Source organism: Euprymna scolopes, chromosome 8 (assembly GCF_053919585.1).
Source record: "Euprymna scolopes isolate OS-2025 chromosome 8, ASM5391958v1, whole genome shotgun sequence".
NCBI classification, from domain to species: domain Eukaryota; kingdom Metazoa; phylum Mollusca; class Cephalopoda; order Sepiida; family Sepiolidae; genus Euprymna; species Euprymna scolopes.
Genome location: NC_136489.1, coordinates 24,526,793 through 24,540,514, shown reverse-complemented (window position 1 = coordinate 24,540,514; position 13,722 = coordinate 24,526,793). Strand labels below are relative to the sequence as shown.

Sequence of the window (13,722 nt, the reverse complement as noted above, 5' to 3'; positions counted from 1 at the left end):
TGAGTAGAACTCTGGAAAATATTTTGCCAACTGCTTCCAACAAACTTATCTCATGATAACTCCCATATTATATATCCCGACATTATGATTACAAAAGTATGTTAAAAAAAAAAAACACAGAATGAAAACAACACTAACAAACAAATCGAATTGAAAATAGTAAGACAAGCAAACACATGTAGAGATCTAGACGATGCTTTCATGAAAAATTTGCTATTCTATACTTTAAAGAACCCCAACATCTATTAAACTGCAGGAGAGAAATAGCGAACAATTGTGTATACAGGATAAACTTCACTCTAGGATGGCGATCCAAAATAATTTTAAAATTAAAAATAACAATAGAAAATAAATAAATAGAATAAACATACATATACATAAATTATCATATATATATATATATATATATATATATATATATATACATATTTAAACTTACATAATATTAAAAAAAAACATTGAACTACACCTAGATTTAAAATAGGTCAGATCACTAGATATCTATGCTTCCCACTAAAAAAGCACACATAAAGGAAGGGTTGAGCCTAAGGTCAATTGGGCCTTTGTCCTGTAAGTGCCTGTCTATCGGCTGATTAGGAAGGGTGCAGTGGAAACTAGGAATCTGATTGGCTAACTAAAAACTCAATAGAATGTGTGTATATAAAAACGCGAGACAACCACAACTCTTTGCATAAGCCTGACGAACCCTAGTATGGATGAAACGTGGAATATTCTGTGTAGCTTAATTGCCATATATATTTTTATAACTTACTATATATATATATATATTTTTATAACTTACTATATATATATATATATATATATATATATAGTTTGTTTATTATACAAACATTATTGGTTAAATATGTGTATATATGTTTCAGTGGAAACCTAATTCAGCGAAACCACTTCATCAGACCAAAACAGGGGCGATATTGAAATGAGAGTCAAGATTACATTCATTTTTTAGAAAGTATATTCTGGTGAGGGTTTACGCTTTGAAAGAAAGTGGGGTGTATACCTTGTGAATGTGAGCAGTAGAGGTTTTGGAGGGAGATGTGGTGAACGAAGGAAGTAAAGGTTGGGGTGAAGGAAGAGGGGGAAGTACGATCCCGTGTGACCAAACTAATATATATATATATATATATATATAATATTTTTATTTATATGGAGAAATATTACATAGTCGCTACAGTGAAAATGCTAATATTTCAGACAATTGGTTTATGAAAAAAATGAAAGTTCCTCGTCAGGTGACAGAAATAAAGTTTATCCCCTATTCAAAGCAGCTGGTTCTTTAATGAAGGAGTGGAATATATTTTTTTAGTTATAAAAATATGTTTCACAATGGATTATTAGATAAGAAATTTAGATCTATAAAAAGGATTAACAAAGATTAGCAATAGTGTTTCAAAACTGGGACCACAATTTTAGTCATATTGATGGTGAAATAGTTTATACCGTTTCTTGATCAATAAAATAGCTTAACAAAAATTAGCAATATGAATTCAACAAAAAAAATTAGTAATTAAAGAATGGAGGTTAATTAATACTGTTTTTAGATCAGTAAAACTTGAAAAATCCTAGCTTTTTAAATAATACTCTTGTTCTAAACGATTAAATCCAAAAAACCAAGGTGAATCCCCGCTTTCATTGGGTAAAATATACATGGAGCTAAAGATTAGATTTATTATTAGATTACTTATTAATGGGATATGTTTTATTATGAGATAAATATTGAAGAACTTAATTCCCGAGTTGTTATTTTGTATTAAAGCCATGCATGACCTCAGCAAATTATGGTTGGATGGCAAACGTAGGTTAAATCTTTGGTAATAAAATTAGTATCATGGTTAAAATATGCATTACAAACTTATATTTTGAACAGGTTAGCCTAATTTTAATTGGATTTGTTTGATTAATAAATAAATCATAAATGCATATTAGGAATTTTGCCAAACTTAGAAATATCGAACGGCTTGAGTTACTTCCCTTTCATCGTTATGAAGACATATTGGGATTTTGGTAACTCATAATTTCAACTAAAACTTTAAAATTTCGAACATACAGAGTTATCTCCCTTTCTACTTCTAAAATATCCGATAATCGTAAATCTTAGTAGGAAAGAACGGAAGAAAATAAAAAATAAATTAAAAATAGATTGAGATCCTTAATTTTAAATGAAGAATTAGAATGAACTAAGTATAAAATAATGTAAAATTTTCTTTCCTCAGTGAAGAAATTTTAAACAAAAGCTTTTCTTTGAATCAAATAAATAGGTTAGCCGATATTTTTGTAAATAAACAAAGCAAAGTCCAGATACGAAACTAACATAAAATCGCAACAATTTAACTTAGTTGACTAATCCGGATTAAAAAATAATTCAAATTAAATAAAGAAATAAAAAAATTTAATTTAAGAAATCAATGAATAGTATTATTAAAACATATTAAATGGACATAGGTAATTAGTGGTAATATTGCATGATATTTTGTTTGAATTATTTTTAATGGAGATACAAAAATAGGTGTCGTCACTCATAGCAAATAATAGTTAAAAATTTGAACAGACCTCTGATTGTTTGTAGCATGTAAGGTTCAGTTACAAGCAAAAAAATTTTTTTTAAATAGTGGTGCATCTGATTATATGCTGACGGATCTTGCACATAACGTGAAATCTTGTGACTCATGTGCAAATGTAAGCTTGGATAAAAGTCTGTTTTCAAAAAGGGTGGATAATTTGGAGTTGTGAGTTTGCATCGCAGCATATGATTGGACAATACTGAGATATGACAACTTTAACTACAAAAATTGTCAGGTAAAAGTACAGAATAGTATACAATCTATTTTTGAAAGTACAGAATAGTTAACATTTCATTTTATCATTAACCCACTCTATATCTGTGCCTAAATCAAAACGTGGATTCCATGAACAAAGCTTCTTTCTTAGAACTGCACGCCTGTGGAACTCTGTTCCGTCTGCCTGCTTCCCACCGGACTACAACTTGGATGTCTTCAAGTCCAACGTTAACAAATTCCTAATGAACCGCCCCCTTAAGTAAACACTTCATCAAATCTCCACACTAACGTAATGTACTTGCAATAACCCTTATTCCTGAGTGGCTTCCGGGCCTTGATAAGTGGTGATCACTGTGTAAAAAAAAAAAAAAAAAAAACACATAACGCTTGATTATGAAGAGGTAGGAACTTTCTAGCTTTGCTGCCATATACTTCTTACCACCACGTAACTACCGGTACACATCAATCTTACTTCTCTTTTTTCTTTTAACTCTCTTTTTTTTTAGTTCTAATGGTGGAATTTTTCATTCTTTGTTTAACTAACATTACATGGAATTTTCCTCTTAACAATACTTTTAATACACCTGCATTTAACTATTGATACAACACCGGGATACGGCGGACAATTAATTAGAAAGCAAAAAGACAATAAAAGAATAAATGAGATCCTTAAAACAACTGCATTATTTATAAGACGGACCAAAGAAATTACACACAAGAAAATATGAACATAGTTAGAAAAAGAACACTTGAAAAGAGAAACAATTTCTCTCCTAAAAGAATTTTTATGTAAAGTCCTGTAACTTTCAGAAAATCAAGTATATTGTCCACATGAACTTTATTAAACAAATTCTTCATATTGTCTATTTTATAGTATTTTGTAGTGTCTCATGTTGTCTATTTTGTAGTATTTTGTAGTGTCTGATTTGTTGGAGACCTATACAGGCAATGAGTACGTGTTCAACGATGAAGGGTGACTAACATGTTGGAGATTCTAATGATTTGAAATTATTGTCCTCTGACAACAGCCTAGTGAAATTGTAGTTGGTTCACTTGTCTTGGTGACTAGTAAAAATAGAAACTATTTCCATGACCCTATGTCAATCCAAGACCTGGAAACTATGGAGGTATACTATGTTATATAGCAAACTATATAACCAATGCGTATATTTTTGTGTAAATGTATGTTTGTATAAACGTCCATATTTATACGAGCATATCATCTCCAGTGTGTGCCTCATATGCTGATGACAAGATTACCTCAAATCCATTTATAATGGTTGAGATAGAGCAAATGCTTCTGTTCAGGACCCTGTTTGTGATTTGCCAAAACTGTTGGGAACCAAACCGCTGCTCAGCTACTTTGGACTTGACGGACTGAGCATAAAACACTCTCTCATTCTTTATTACTCTTTTACAGTGGTTGCTGGCAGTCCTGAAGACAGCTTTAGTCTTAGTACATCTATTTTGTTGAAAGAAATGGAAAAAGTAATTTCTGTGCGCAATGAGTTTTTAGCTTGAAGTTTTGGAAGGTATGAAGTGGTCCATACTGATAATTAACCTTTCTGTCAGGTCTAATACTATGGAAGACATGTTAATTTTAAACATGGAATGCAGAGGTATATTTGATATAAATGTACAGAAGCTATCCCAGTCAACCATAGGGTACAATATACTGTACGATGGAGAGGCACATCTGAGGACTTATTACATTTCGTTTTCAACAACTGAATGGTTGGAATATCGCAGTGGAAACAGAACAGAGGATGAATACAGCTCTGAGCAGATTGTAAGAAAAAGTGTCAGGCACACAGGCGGGTTCATGAATAATCTGAGTTAGGTCATAAGCAAGGGGGAAATCATGACCAGACCTCCCCTCATTATCTGTCTTGTTTCAGTGGGTTAACCTTCCATATTGTGAACATTGACGTCTCCCAAGACGATACACAGACAGGATATGGTCAATTTTCTCAGATATGCTTCTGAGGATAGTAACTCTGCTAGAGGGAAACCAACATTCCAATCGGCATTGTTTCACAACAATGTGGTCACTCGCTGCCCAGATATTTTGCATCCTAAAACCTGACCTTGCTTTGACGCCATCTTCCAGGAATTCCTGGACTTGTGACCGACTTTTTTGTTTGCCATCCTTGCCAACACAAAAATTCTGTATGTGACCCTTGGTCATTTTTTCTGCCCGAATTTATTGTTTAACCTCCTACGGAAGGTCTGCTTATGCAACAGTTAGACACAACGTCAGCTTTGGGGTTTTAATAGTCCACACACTATGATAAGCATACTCTGAATCATAAGACCTTGTGGCATCATCATATTAGAAAAAAGGGAGAATTTTCTATGACATGCTAATTTGAATTTTGTTGAAAGTGTATTTAAAATAGTAAATCAATCTTATTTCTATTATTAAAATTCTATTTGCTTCTTTTTTTGGCATTTTCTGGCATACACTGTAAAGTGGAAAAATGTATGCTCCATATATATCGTATATATATTCGTACTCCTGTCTGTTTGTTTGTTTGTTCACAATTTGATTAATATATACGAACGGTTCCTTACTTTACTCTTTCATTCATTTCTTTATACAATTAAGGGATCATCTCATTTGCATATTACATTTAAAAAAATTGATGTTATTAAATAGTGGTATCGTAGTTAATGTTTCTAGCGAGAGAATTGTTTTAAGTATTCTATTTAAAATTATTATTTAATAAATTTTAAACAATAATTATATCGATAACATACTTCATTTAATTTATTCGGAATTATTATTCCAACATCGATTTTTTAAAAAACTTTTTTTTTAGTTATTTGCCCCTAGGAACTTCGGAACATCAATAGTTTGTTTAAACAAACAAACTATTGATGTTCCAAAGTTCCTGGGGCAAATAACTCAGCATACACCGTGTTATTTCATCAGAGATTTGTTCCACATTGATAAGACCCCTTTGTAAGGTCTCATTCTCTTGGCAAACTTTTCAGGGAGAGTATTACTAGATGCCCCTGTGTCAATCTGGAAAACAACTTCTTTTTTTATTCAGAAGCATTTTGCCTCTTTTTCATGTGTTGTCTTTGGGTGTCTTATTGCATTCATCCAATGGGTGTATTATTCATCCTCCTCCTCTGATAATCTGTCTAGTTGATGTATTTGTGGTGGAGGTGCAACATGCTTCTTACTTTCATTCGTTCGTGTGTTGTGTCTCTGTTTTTGCATTGTTCTGTCTTTGTTGGGATACTTGCGCTTAAAGTGTTCCTTCTCATTGCATGCACAGCACAGCTTGCCATGGGTTGGGTATCTATTGCATTTTGGCATATGTGTGTATCCACAAAATAGGCATTCTCTTTTGGAAACTGGTTCCTTCACTTGACTAGTTTCACCTACCCTCATCACTGTGGTTGTGTCTAGTCCCGTACCTTGACTGTGGGTTGAAGCCATTTTAACCGTTCTGCATATGTCTACACTCTTCTGTTGAGTAAGGTTTTGTATTTTTAGCAGATCCACAATCTGGTCCCGCAGAAGTGAGTCACTGCATCGAGTGCAGAAATTGTACATCTTCAAGAGTACTCTTAGGTCATGGTAGAACTTATTAAAGGCCTCTCCCTCACCCTGTTTCCTCTGACAGAAAGCAAATCTCTCATAAGTTTCGTTGAGAATTTCGATGGAATACTCCTCCAGTGCTTGTAGTATTTCCTCCACAGTGCGCTCAGTCTCTGGGATGTCAAACTGTAAGCCATGGCATATTTTTATGACGTCATCACCCTGGCAGTTCTCAAGTATAGCAACCTGAATTTCTCGTGGTTTATGATCCAGACCTGTCAATAACAAGTAGTCGAACCATCGTTTATTTGCTGATGACACCACGCTGTACAATAGACATGAGGGGAAAACAAATGAACATATATCCAAGGAAATGGCAGAAACACAAGAGGAAGGCTTCCAATCTGCTGTTGAATGGGGACATAAATAGATGGTCATGCTGCTTGTTTTCTTCAATAATTACAAGAAACCTTCTCAACAACCAACAGCAATGGCTAAAGATACATTACCTGAAAGTACATTTATTAAACTCCTTGGCCTAATGTTCACAAGGAACAGATACATTCAGGGCATTGCCAGGGCCGCTGCGAGGAAGGTGGGCTCTCTCTACCGTGCTAGAAAGCTAATTACACCTGGAAGTATCCTGTACCTCTACAAGGCCACCATTCGCCCATGTATGGAGTATTGTTGTCAAATTTGGGCTGGTGTATCTGCTGCTTGTCTCTCACTCCTGGACAAGGTTCAAAAGAGAGTCGCTAACCTGATAGGTCCTGAACTGTCATCTAAACTTCAACCTCTGTCTCATCAATGAAATGTTGTGTCCCTCTGCCTGTTCTACAAGTATTTTAGTGGTGAATGCTCCGACGAGCTACAAGCACTTGTACCTAATCGATGTAAATACCTCTGACAGACTTGACAAGTAGCAAAATCCCACCCCTTCACTGTAGCGTCTTCCCCAGAACTGCTAGACTTTGGAACTCCCTTCCGGGTTCCTGCTTTCCCAACTGTACTGACATCCTGAAGTTCAAGTATAATGTAAACAGACATCTTGCTGCTCAACTCCTTACATAGTATCTCTACAACTTATGTTCCTGATAGTAGCCCTCTACATCAATGTGGCAACCAACTGTGCCTTGTTTGGGGGTGAAACTGGAATTAAAAAATGTGGTCCTGCAGTGGCAGCAAGTATCAAGACAGGGAGAAATCCCAATATACATTTTACCTCCAAGACGATTACCTCTGTCTAGCCTGCATGCGCAAACAAAAAAAAAAAAAAAAAAAAAAAAAAACTTAAAATCCTAAATCCTAGATCTGTTTCTTGTAAATTAATAACTCCTATCCCTTGAAGGCTAACAATCTGCTCCTTCCCACCAAACCGCCACTTAACTCCTACATTTCACTCCGTTTTGTACTGGAATCTTTAACTTCCAGCCCCTGACTCTCACATGCTAACTGCTTAGTCATCACTAAACATCTATACAATTCTACCCTCTAGACATGCATTGGAGTTCATTCCTATTCCAGTTGGGATTAAACAGCTAAAGTATGTACTCGGAAGCAAAGCACACCGCACTGCATTACACAACTGTCCCCTCTTAGATATCTTTGCAACGCTAATACGAAACTGAACCAATGCTCCTTGCTATGCTAAATGTTCATAACTTTTACTTGAAAGCTGAAAACATCTTCTCTCAATAATAGAAACTCACCTTGTACCTCCAACTTTATTCGCACCTACTAAAACCAGCCCATATATCTATTTATCAAATTACACATGACTCAAAACTTACTGTTTTACCCGTACTATATTGCACTCGCATCTCATGCCCTGATATCGTCTAAAATATAGTTTTGGCACAACTCGTAGTTCAATTCTTAACTCCTACTCACACTTTAATATTATACTAGACCCAAGCTCACATGGATAAAAAAAAAATAAAAAAATAAATAAAAATAAAAAAGGAAAAAAAAATGAGAAAAAAATATATATAAACAAAAATGAAAGCCTCTAATCACACTATCTCCTAACAAGCCTCCTTACAATCATAGTTGCTTACACTGCATGAGCTCTACTCAACCCCTTTATCCAGTAACAATGAAATAACAATATCCCTAATCCACTTTGAGGAGTGTAACTATTTAGCAGATATAACCTCTACAAACTAACCCAATAACATTATCTAACCACGCAGGGTCGCAGAAATACCTGGATTAGAACCCAGGCGCGGAGCAAACCCTCTCAGTGGTGACGGACCCAGTAGATCTTTCCAGATCATCCGTCTAGGAGAAGGAAAACTCTGAAACTAAACCAAAGAGGAGGGAGGCCTCTTCAGTCTTGGATGACAGCCTTCCTAGTGCTGGTGACTCAAACAAATTACCGGTTTGCAATACCTAAATTGCTTAAGGAGTAGATAGGTCCTGCCTATCGCCCGGCTTCCATACTCGTTCTTTGCCTATTAGTCAGGCGCAGAGATACTATCAGTGATTCGACAGAAACACTCATTGGTAGATCTTGTTTCTTGTCTAGGGCAATGAACGCCGTTTCCCCACTCCCGACACACCCCACCCCTAAAGCTGGGCATTTGAGAATGCTTGAGTACCACATATGCCTGAGCAATTAGATTGGGTTGACCTTCCTCTGATGGGTTGAGGGTACCGGATTGACAGTTACTGGCTGCTGTTTCCGACTGGTAGTACAGGAGCCCTAACTCTTTGGTAGCGCTTAGAGCGGCTGCTCCATCAACAGTTGAATAATATCGGGATGTTTGCAGTGCCATGGCGCGCATGGAAAGGGACCCTGCACTCATCCCCGGTGGGCTTTCCTGAGGCCACAGTCCTAGTTGATGGAGGGTCAGCTGATGGTCTACTTGTGATGCATGTGTGATATTCTGCATAACCTCCTGTTTGGCTTCCCCTAACCCAACTGAAACTCGTTAAAAAACATGACAGTACAATCTAAAAATAAGCTTAAACCAGGCTTAGGGTCAAACAAATCCAACTTGCCTCCTCCCTTGAGGCTTGCATTCACAAATATCCGTGGGCTTAGAACTAATTTAGCTGATGTTGAAGCATTTCTCCTAACAAATACCCCGGATATCTTAGCACTAAGTGAGACTAACCTACACTCCTCCATCCCCTCTAACTACTTTAACATGCCTGGATATCTCCCACTCTGCCGTAAGGACTCTGACAGACATATGCACGGACTTGGAGTTTACATTCGTAATACCCTTCCCCTGACTAGAGAAACAAACCTAGAAACGGATGATCAAGCCTTTATGTGCTTTAGACTAATCATGCAACACAACATTAGCTACTTTTACTTTCTCTACCGCTCTCCTTCGACCCAAGACTGCACCATAATAAACAAAGTATCTGACAGCATAGACACAGCACTCTCTTTCGACACTAGCGCCCAAGTACATGTATTTGGTGACTTTAATGTCCATCACAAAAACTGGCTTGGATTCTCTACTTATACAGATGCAGCAGGCAGCGCAACTCATAGCTTCTCTGTATCTTACTCCCTATCGCAAATTGTTACTTTTCCAACCCGCTTCCCTGATCAGGAAGAACAACACGCATCACTATTAGATCTGTTTTTGACCACAATTCCTGATGATTGTGTAATGAAAGCCGAGAGCCCACTTGGGAACGCTGATCATGCGGTAATAATGGTTGAAATCGCCCTAAACTCTAGACCCAAAACTGAAGAGCCAGTGCTCAAAACAACGAGATATTATAAAAAGGCTGACTGGGAAGCTATCAGAGATCTTATCAGAGACGCCCCATGGGGAAATATTTTTTCTCTTCCTGCTGAACAGTGTGCAACTGAGACCACTGAATGGTTCAAAACTGCAATCGAAGCGCATGTTCCCATGCGGAAATTCTATAGCAAGCCCCACTCTCCCCAATGGTTTACTTCGACTTGCGCAACTGCCATTGCTCAAAGGCAGCATGCATTCCGAAGGTTTAACCGACATAAGTCCAGTTCAAACAGACAAAAGTACATAGAAGCTAGAAGTAACGTTAAGAAAGAAATAGCGACAGCTAAGAGGGAATTTACGGAAACCACTAAAAAACGCATCGAAGCACAAAAATTAGGAACTCGTGACTTCTGGAAAATCTACAACAGTGTAGTAAATAATGGGCAATCAACGATTCCCCCACTAACCAACAATCACGAGGTTGTTTGCTCAGCAACCGAGAAGGCTAACATGCTTGCCAGTCGGTTTGCCTCCAACTCTACACTGGACCCTTTAAACCACCCCCTACCTGACTTTCCTATGCGGACAGACGCCAAGCTAGACGATCTGGAAATCACCCCTGCTCAGGTGCATGCTATCATAAAAACCTTGACACTTCCAAAGCATGTGGACCCGACCTCATCCCAGCTGTGCTATTAAAAAAGTGCTCAGCCGAAGTAGCTCCAGTTCTCTCCAAACTCTACAACAAATGCCTTAATGAATCTTGCTTTCCGAGCTGCTGGAAAACTGCTTCTGTGGTACCAGTATTCAAGAATTCTGGCGAAAGAACTGACCCATTAAATTATCGCCCTATTAGCCTCCTCCCACTTTTTGCCAAAATATTTGAGACCTTAATTAACCATGCTCTAGTCCAGCACCTTACAGATGCTAAACTTCTGACCGACCATCAATATGGATTTAGACAAGCCCGTTCCACGGCAGACATCCTCACTGTAATCTCTGAACGCATATACCATTCACTGGACAAAGCGGGAGAGGGCAGAGCGGTAGCTCTAGATATATCTAAGGCTTTTGACAGGGTATGGCATGAGGGTCTCCTCAGGAAGATTAGATCTTACGGTATCACTGGTAGAATACTTAACATAATTAAATCCTTCTTAGATAAGAGAAAAATCCAGGTTGTCCTCGACGGTCGTACGTCAAAACAATATAATATAAATGCCGGAGTGCCCCAGGGATCTATCCTTGGTCCTCTGCTGTTCCTGATATTCATAAATGACCTCCCCGATAAAATTGCCTCTGAGATGGGTATATATGCTGATGACACCACACTCTATAGCAGGCACGACAGGAAAACAAATGAACATATATCTAAAGTAATGGCAGAAACACTAGAGGATGACCTCAAATCAGTAGTGGAATGGGGACAAAAATGGATGGTAACGTTCAATGCCACCAAGACAAAACTGGTTTCATTCAATAATTACAAGAAACCTTCTCTACCACCTATAGCAATGGCCAACAACTCTTTAGCTGAGAGTACGTCTTTCAAGCTCCTTGGCCTAACGTTCACAGGAAACATGAGCTGGAACAATTACATCGAGGGCATTGCCAGGGCCGCTGCGAGGAACGTGGGCTCTCTCTACCGTGCTAGAAAACTTCTAACACCCGAAAGTATCCTGTACCTCTATAAGGCCACTATTCGCCCATGTATGGAGTATTGCTGTCATATTTGGGCCGGTGCATCGGCTACTAGTCTCTCTCTCCTTGACAGGGTTCAAAAGAGAGTCGCAAATCTGATAGGCCCTTAACTGGCATCAAAACTTCAGCCTCTGTCCCATCGTCGAAACGTTGCATCCCTCTGCCTGTTCTACAAGTATTATAATGGTGAATGCTCTGAAGAACTGTAAGCACTTGTGCCCCCACGACGTGAACACCCTCGACAGACCCGACAAGCTGCAAAATCCCACCCCCACACTGTAGAGATCCCTAGATGTAAAAGATCTTTCTACTCCAGTAGTTTCTTCCCCAGAACTGCTAGACTTTGGAATTCCATTCCAGGTCACTGCTTCCCCAACTGTACTGACATGCATAAGTTCAAGTGCAACGTGAACCAACATCTCGCTGCCCTAATCCCTACATAGTACCCCAGTAGATGTTTTCCCTGATAGTAGCCCCCTACACCAAAGTGGCAATGTGCCTTGTTTGGGGTGAAAATGTAATAAAAAAAAAAAAAAAACCCGGTAATAAACGACTTGTGCTAAACAAGAAAGAAAAGCTAAGTTGGATATATTTATTTTTTGTTTGTTTGTTTGTTTTGAACCGTGCCGGATGGCGTGAGGTTCCAAGAGAGGTTCGAACTGCAACAAATGCTGTGCAAGCATAACAACCACGTTACATATATTATGGCGTAGAACTGACAGTGCTCAGACAATTTTCTCATAAAATCTTCTATTTTATTTATTTATCTATATTATTTGTTTACTTACTTGCTTTTTTGGTGCTAAGATAGAATTAAAAAAAAAAAAAAAAATACAGAAAAATCTTTAAAAATAAAAAGTTTATTATGTAACAGAACAAAGATGTCATATTCTCAAATTACGTAAATCGATCAAGTAGTTTTTATTTTTTAACTAAGAAAATCAAATTTTATGACAAAGTAAGACGTTAGGTTTTGTTTGATCTGCCATGATAAATAAATAAGGGGAGACAACTCAATTCGGACTATCGAGATCAAAATCAGCCTTGTAATGAACACATTTTCTTATCAAAATCGCTAAAAATCGTGTGATTTTTGTAATATAACATCTTTGTTCCATAACGGACACGTACATCATAAAGTTAAAAAAAAAAAAAAAAAAAAAAATGTCCATATTTTTATTTTGAAAATACGTTTCAACACGACTTTTTTTTTCTTAACTCATTCATAACACTCCCTCATTTAGGTCATATCGTCCTCCCCTTCTCCTTTAACATTACAACTCTCACTATCACTCGCTATGCCATGTTCGTTCTCATTGTCACAACTCTGAAAGTCACGTGACGTACGAATAAGTTATGACCGGATGGGCAGGTCGTAAGCTGAAATTCGGTAGGATATATTTCCTATTCTATCTTTTACTTCTTTTTTTTTTTCGCCTTTTACTTGATTCATTCTTCATTATCCAACTTTTTCTTTTTTATTGTGTGTGATTACACAGAACGGGTCTACGACTAATTCCGCGATTAAAAAAAATTAGTTTACTACTGCAATATACATATTACTCATGTCGGTTAAGTTAGTCGTAATGGTAAAAATAGTAGTAGTTGTAGTAGTAGCAGTAGTATGACTTCCATAAAGCTTGTGATAGTTCTTTATGTCGTGAAAGATTATTGGAGACAAAAATGGTCTCCCATCTCAGGTCGTAGCCAGCATTCTTATGACAACGAAAGAGATTGTCAATCATTAACAATAACATATCGATCATAGTTAATCAATGTTATTTTATGGAGAAATAGAAACGGAAGTGTTTTTTTTCTTCGTGCTTTACAATAAAAATTGTTTCCTTTTTTTTTCTTCTTTTTTTTAGGACTTTTACATTAATAGTTTTAAATGAGAACTAAAAGTTTGAAGGTGCTTATTCAAATTGGCACTTACGATGGTAATTAAAAGTTTTAAGAAATA

The 13,722-nt window shown here is 37.0% G+C and overlaps 1 protein-coding gene across 1 annotated transcript in view; it reads left to right on the top strand.

Moving 5' to 3' along the window:
- The first annotated feature begins 12,983 nt into the window (after positions 1–12,983).
- LOC145283513 (uncharacterized) overlaps positions 12,984–13,722 on the top strand; it is a 37,077-nt gene continuing 36,338 nt past the window's right edge. Inside the window, exon 1 of the mRNA XM_080132350.1 lies at positions 12,984–13,149. The gene's annotated coding sequence lies outside the window, so the exon portion shown is untranslated. The remainder of the gene's footprint in view (positions 13,150–13,722) is intronic.